The 6843-nt window shown below is 61.6% G+C and overlaps 1 long non-coding RNA gene across 1 annotated transcript; it reads right to left on the bottom strand.

Moving 5' to 3' along the window:
- Positions 1-233: 233 nt before the first annotated feature.
- Positions 234-2673, bottom strand: LOC114060810. Its single transcript, XR_003571966.1, has 3 exons — positions 2591-2673; positions 2180-2182; positions 234-595 (listed from the first exon to the last, which is right to left on the bottom strand). It is a non-coding gene; the product is annotated as an uncharacterized LOC114060810 (long non-coding RNA).
- Positions 2674-6843: the final 4170 nt, after the last annotated feature.

The raw sequence follows: 6843 nt of genomic DNA, 5'->3' as shown, positions 1-6843 counted from the left end.
CCGCTGCTCCCCAAAATGTGGGTGCTCCCGCTGCCCTCAGGGCTTCCTGGCTTTGGAGGCCAGTGCAGCTGAAGGTGGTTTTCAGGACCCAATGTAGCCCCCACTTTATGCTGTGGGTTTTCTTAATTCCCCACCCCGCCTGCAAGAGCACACACACGCTTTGTGTCTGGCTCACAGCCTTGAAAATTATCTTGGAAAGGGATTTTTAAATAAAAGTCGTAAACACCCTCAAAGAGTACTTTTATTACCCAAAAATGGTGTGAGGATGAAGGACTGGGGGTGCAGGGTGCATGGTGTACCGAATGCCTGGGATCTGAGGGGGGCTGGCCCCACGTGGGAGGTTTGGAGGAGCATGTGTCCGGCTGTGTGTGCCCAGCTGTGTGGGCACCACATGCCTGTCTGGGTGTAAGTGTAGCTGGGTGGGAGCAGTACAGTTGTTACAAAGTGCAAGGGTCTGAGGGTGCTTGCTGTGAACAGGTTTGGGGCTATGCAGAGGAAGGGTTGTCCCTGCTGGGGCACACGGCACTGCTCAAGCTCACTCTTTGGCCTCATTTTCCCTGATGAAAGAGGCGCTTCTCCCTGCCAGGCCTCCAAGCTCCCAGTGAAAGAAGGGGTGCAGCAGCCGAAAACATGCCCGTGCCTCATGCCTCCCATGCAGGCGGCCAGAGAGAAGCCCTGTGCCAGACAACCTCACTCAGCCCCCCCAACACCTTTAAATTTAGCACTTCCGTCTCCAGTCGTGTGAGCCAGGCTGGCAGCCAAAACCTCTGCAGCCACACGCACCCCTTGGAGAGCGGCTGCCTGCCTTGGCAGGCTCCAGAGTCCTGGGAAATGCCCTGTCCTCATTCCCCATGGCTGCCTCCCCAGCACTGCGATGTCCTATGCCTGTGGTCACCCCAGCCCCTGTCCCGTGTAAGTGGAAATGGTTAAATGACATGCCCAAGGTCATCCAAGGGAAGCTACGGCAGAGTTGAAAATGACCCCCCTGGCTCAAGGAGGGGTAGAAATAAAAGCCCAGTCCAGCTCTGCTCCCCTGGAGGGGCAGGGAATTGGGCGGACAGGGAATTTGGCAGGCATGCCGTGCACATGTGCTCACCCTTTCGGTGCTGCTTGTCTGGCTGAAAGCGGAGAGCGCAGCACCACTCACCTGCGTGCACACACCATCGCCCACGTGTGCGTGCATGCTCACACACACGCCTCACACACGGGTCCAGCTGTCCCGCCGAGCCTGGCGCTCACCCCGTGCCCGTGTGTGCTGCCATGGCCTCCTGTGCACCCACTTGCAGCTCTGCACACCCGCGCGTGGGTGAGCACACGTACAAACACGGAGGTGTGCGTCTACACTTGGGGTCACGTGTGTGTGTGTGTGTTCAGTGCATGTGTGCACACACACACGTGTTATGGGCAGTGGGGTGCACACACGTGTGCGCACAAGCAAGGGGGGCCTCGCTGTGAGCGGGCGAGGGAGCACGTGGGTGGGCAGAACGCGTGTGGGCTGGTGTGTGCTGTGCCCAGGCACCACCAGATGGTGCCCTGCCTCCATGTCACCTCTTGCGGACACAAACCTGCACCCTGCGCAGGGACACGGAGAGGTTCACGGGGGGACATACCCTCTGTGGGGTGATAATATTGCCCATGGGTGCTTGGACTCTCCAGCCAAGCAGAGCCCCCCACCACAGCCAGGGAAGAGTGACAGCCACGGTGACACCTGCCTGTGCTAACTCTCTCAGACATGATCAAGGTGGTGGATCAGCACCTTGGTGGCACTGGAGGAGAGGACTTTGCTGCAGGGGGTGCCCTTCCGGCAGGGAAGTAGGCAGAGCTTGGGGAAGCGGCGGGGTCTGTACATGGTTTGAGTGGGCGGGCAGCTTCCCCCTCCTATATTGTGTCCAACCCTGACAGTGACTTAGCCACAAGTAGCATTTTTTGGGTGTTAGTGGACCCCAGCCTGCAGTGACTCCCAACCTGCCCAGAGTAGCAATGCTCGACTCACACCTGCAGGTGTGGGTAGGGGCTGCAGCCCGCCCCCATCTCACTTCCACGAGGCTGAGACCTGAAAAAACTTGTCACGCGAGAGCGCAGCAGAGATGAAGGGGACTATTAAGGGGGGGGGGGGGGAGTGGCAGCCGCAGTTTCTGGTTCATTCCCTTGCCAGTTCTATGGGCTTCTGTCCCCACACCCCCTGCCCGTCTGCCCCACGTGCGTGGGTCGCTCCCAGTAGCCCCACCAGCTGCCCGCTGTGGGTGCTGCGTGCCCCACGGAGCCGCCATCGGGCCGGGCGGGAGGCGCGGGGCCGCCCACCAGCCTCCCCGGTCCCGCAGCTCCTCCAAACCGGCTCGACCTGCCGAGGAGCCCAGACCTGCTAGAAGACCCAGGCGGGTCCACTCCCCACCGCCTGCCTCTGCCCCAGGAACGGCCCCATCCCAAAAGGCAAAGACATCAGGCGCGGCAGCGCCCCGCGTCCTCCTGACCCGGGGTTGGGAGGGGGCTCCTCGCCCAGGGGGTGCCAGCCGTGGGGTGGCTCATTTTGGCCATGTCCCCCTTTCAGACAAAGAGCCCGGCACAAAGCCGCCCCTGTGCCCGGACTCACCGCGTGTTCCTGCCCGCCGGAGCGCAGCTGCGTCCCGGGAGAGCCCGCAACACGCAGGAGCGGGAGCCTCGGTGGTCGACGGCACCGGCCGACGGCTCAACTGTGCTGTGCTGAACCGAGCCGAGCCCAGCCGTGCCGCCTCGACGCGCCGGCACCAGGCGCACCCCCGATGCCCCCCCAAAAAGCGGGACGGCCCCGCGGGCACGGGGATGCGGTGCGGGGCACTGGGACCCCCCACGCGTGTGCGGGCGGCGGGTCACACGCAGAGCCTCGCGGTAAAGGGGCGCGCAAGGGGTGCTCGGCGAGGCCGCTCCGCACCTCCCGCCACGCTCCGTGTTTTCCCTGCAGCCTTTTGTGTGCGCGGCGCCGTGCGCGGGGAGGGCGCCCGGCCTTCCCATTCCTCCTCCTCCTCCTCCCCTGGTCCCGCCTCCCGGCCGCCATTTCGCAGCGCCGGCCTCGCCCGCGCCAACTCCACATCATGGAGGACCGGGGGGAACAAAGGGCCCCCATCCGCCCCTGCCCCGCGGACGGGGCACGCCGGTCCTCCGCTCCCCCCGCCCCACGGGCAGCCCCCGGCCCACGGGGCTGTGTGTGAGGAGCGCCTTATTTCAGGCCTGGCTGGAGTCCACGGGTGATGAGTTTGGTCCGGTCTCAGCCCGGTGGAAGCAGCACCGGGGTCGTGCTGCCGCCGCACGTCCCACCCCCCCCGGGTCCCATCCTGCCCAGGGATGTGTGCAAGGGAAGCACAGAGAGGTGCTGCGTGTGCACAGGTGTGTGCGTGTTTAGCCATGTGTGTGCATGACTCTCGTGTGACAGCCTGTGCACGCGTGATGGTGCTCCGGGGACAGTATGTGCACTTGCGACGGGTGTGTGGGTGCCCGGTGACACGACAGCTGGCACACGCAGCCGTGTGCTCGTGTGTGGCACTGCACGTGTGTCTTTGCACACATGGCACCGTGTGTGCTCACATGGCACCGCGTGCATGCGTGTGCCAGGCTGCGACAGAGTGACAGCAGGAGCGTGTGAGTGTGCACATGTGTGCACTTGAGCATCAGGGGAAGGTGTACGTGGGAGTCTGTGTGTGGCTTGGGGGATGTGTGTGTCAGCGTGCGTGTGGGGGCACACACATCTGGCCCCCACACTGTGTATCCAGGCTGTGGCCCCCATTTCTCCCCCAGTGTGTGAGCACGGAATCAGTGTGAGGGTGCAGAGAGGAGTGTGCAGAGCTCTGTGTGTGTGTGTGTGTGTGCACCCTCAAGAGGAAGCAGCTGATACAAGGACACCCCAGGCATGGTTTGGAGCACTGCAAAGGCTGTCCCCCACAGCGTCCCTAGGACAGCAGCCCTATCCTGCTGCCCGGGGGCAACCAGTGGAGGGCACCGTTTTAGGGGGCAGCCAGTGTCAGTGCAGTGGCCCTGTCCAGAGGGGAGGGTGCACAGTGGGGTTGCAGACCTGGCCCATGGGCAGGCTGGCCCAGTTCCCCCTTGGCCCCTGGCAGTGGGGTCCCCAGGCAGAGTGTTTCTGGTCTTCCTCCTCTTCCTTTCCCCAACAGCCCGGTCCCAGCTGTTCTCCCTGTTGCTGATCACACTGAAACCAGCACCAGGTCTTGGAGGGGAGCCTGGGGTCCCCGCTGCTCCTTCCTGTTCCCTGGTGCCTGCAGGCATGGCCCCAGCCGCTCCAGGAAGGAGTAAAGGAGGGAGCAGTGCACTGGAGGGTGTGCAGCAGAGTGGGAATGCAGGAGGGGGGTGGGATGCTATTCCCTGTCCCTGCCCATCCCTCCCCACCACGGCCTGGGTAACCCCTACAAGAGCCTCATCCTGCCTCCTGAAGCCCTGCCACAGACACTGTTCCTGGCTCCTTCCCTGATACTCCACCTGGTTTTTATTCTGTCCCTGCTTCCAGGTTTATCTTGTCCTGGCAATGACAGCCATGTTTCTCCTGCCTCCCACTAAACACCAGTTGTTCCCAACACTCCCTGGCTTTGGGTACCGCTCATTTGTTAAGCTGGATGCAGCCAAAACATCTTCCGCACAGAGGGCTTGTATTGCCCCCCATTCCATGTACCTCCAAGGAGAAACTGATCCAAGCAGAGGTGCAGGGCACGGCTCACCTGCAAATGGGATGGAGCCAGCACCTGGTGCCATCCTTCACCCCACAGTCTGCACTTTTGCATACAAGAGCCCCCAGCCCCTGCTGTGCCCCTACTCCTCTATGCCACAGTGCTCTTACTGGGTGCCAAGCAGAGCTGGTGACCCACGCCTTCATCAGCTGAGGGTCCAGAACACCCGGGCAGAGGACACAGCGGGTGCACTGGTGCCACCCTGCCCTGCATGAGCGGCCTGTGGTGAGCAGTACTCTGATCACGGCTCCCATCCCCTCCCTGGCGCCTTCCAGCCACCAGCGTCAAAGCACTTTGCTGGCATTAAATATTCAGTTCCGTTCTCCATCCCCTCCCTGGGAAGGAGCTCAGCATTGCAATGAACCCTCTGGCCTGCCCGTGCCCTGTGCTGACGGGGTGTTTCTGGGTGGATGCTGCCTGCCAGCCTCCTGCAGAAACAGCTGTGAGCAGAGGAGAGGAGAGCCACATCCCTCAGCACATGGACAAATAGTGGCCCTGGGGACCAGGGTCACCTTGCCCCCCGCCAGCTGCTCTCCCGTGAATCCGCCTGCTGCAATGCAGGGCTCAGCTCTCCCTGCATCTCTCCCCCAGGTTTGAATGTGTCCAGGAGCAGCTCCCTCTTCCCTACCTGCATTTTCCTCTACCCCTCAAGTACCAGCTGGCATGTTCACCCAGTTGCCTGTTGAGCTCGGATTAATACCCATCAGGCCCCAAACAAGGTCACACAAGGGCAGTGGGAGCCCCCTGTGTGCCGCAGCGGGAGCAGGCTGGGTGGTGGGTGGCTGTCCCCATGCAGAGATCCCATGGGATGGCCAGCAGGCACAGGCAACAGAGCTAATGGAGGTCTGCAAGGAAATAAATATTATTTGGGGGAGTTAGCCCTGAGCGCCAGACAAGTGCTGGGGCTTGAGGTCCTTTCTGTGAAGCAGAGGAACAGCAAATCCTGACCCAGAGCCAAGACTGGAGAAACAGGGAGCAGGTGACTGTGCGTGGAGGAAGATGTGTGAGCGCCACAGCTTTGGGAGGCTGAGCCACCAGCCCGGGCTGTGAGAGCAGGAACCTCACCAAGAGCCACAGTCCCAGTATCCACCAGGGCAACTAGGAGCCCAGGGCATCAGTGGTGAGGCAGGACAGAGTGAGGGCAGTAGAAAGCAGCAGCTCTTGCAGTGGGGCAGGGACTGTATTCTGCTTCCTGGCTGTCACAGGGTGACAGTGGCAGCAGGGGTATTTTTCAGAGAGAAACAAATATTGTAAGTGGGAAAGAGAAGTGAATTCTGGTTGAGGAGAGGCCAGAAAGTGCCACATCAGGTCCCATCACCATAGCTGTCTGCAAACCCCTGGGAGAAAGCACCAGCTCAAGGTGCTCATTTTCTTTTTGCCTTCACGTCCATTTTCAAGTGACCGTGAAGACCAGGAATATGCTGTGTGAGGTCAAAATGAGAGCCTGAGTCCTGCTCATGAGCCCAAAGTATGCAGGGGACTGGAACACCAGGTCATAGGAATGCGCCCCACAAAATTGCTTACTGCAAGGCGGAAGTTCCCTGTTTGCAGGCGAGAGGGGAAACATCCAGAGCAGCACCAGGCTGGGGGGCACGGCCAGGAAGATTTGGGACCCTCCACGAGGTCTGGGAGGAGCGGATGCAGGGCACGGCTGGATGAGCCCCGTCCCAGTCTGGCGGTTCGCAGGAGCCCCAGGAGCAGAGGCGAGCCACCCCTGCCATTCCTGCAGCGTGGCATCATCGCTGCGCACGATGCCGCTGGAGTAATTGCCGCTGGGCTGGGAGCCAGCGCAGCGCCCGCCCTCAGCCCCCCCGGCACAGACGATAACTCAATCTGCCCCCTCCTGCCTCCACACTCCGGGGGGAGGGGGGCACCAAGCTCCCCAGGGGACCACCCCGCCAGGGTGAGGTGAATGGGGAGGGAGGCGATGGGGGGGCACTGGGGCAGCCTCATGGTGCTCAAAGGCCACTTCCTTGCTTCCCCCTACCCTAATTTCAGGCATCTGCTTGGCAGAGCCTGAGGGCTTCCCGCTGCAAAGGCCATCGGAACATTTTAATAGCATGCTTTTGCCTGGCTTCCTTCCTGGGAATAAACCACGTCCTGGTGATACTGAGCATAAAAAAAAAAAAAAAAA

The sequence above is a fragment of the Empidonax traillii genome, unplaced genomic scaffold (genome assembly GCF_003031625.1).
Source record: "Empidonax traillii isolate 1590-97213 ecotype Southwest subspecies unplaced genomic scaffold, ASM303162v1 scaffold292:size1342341, whole genome shotgun sequence".
NCBI lineage: Eukaryota > Metazoa > Chordata > Aves > Passeriformes > Tyrannidae > Empidonax > Empidonax traillii.
Note: the sequence above shows the minus strand (reverse complement) of the source record. Positions and strands in the feature narration are given on the sequence as shown.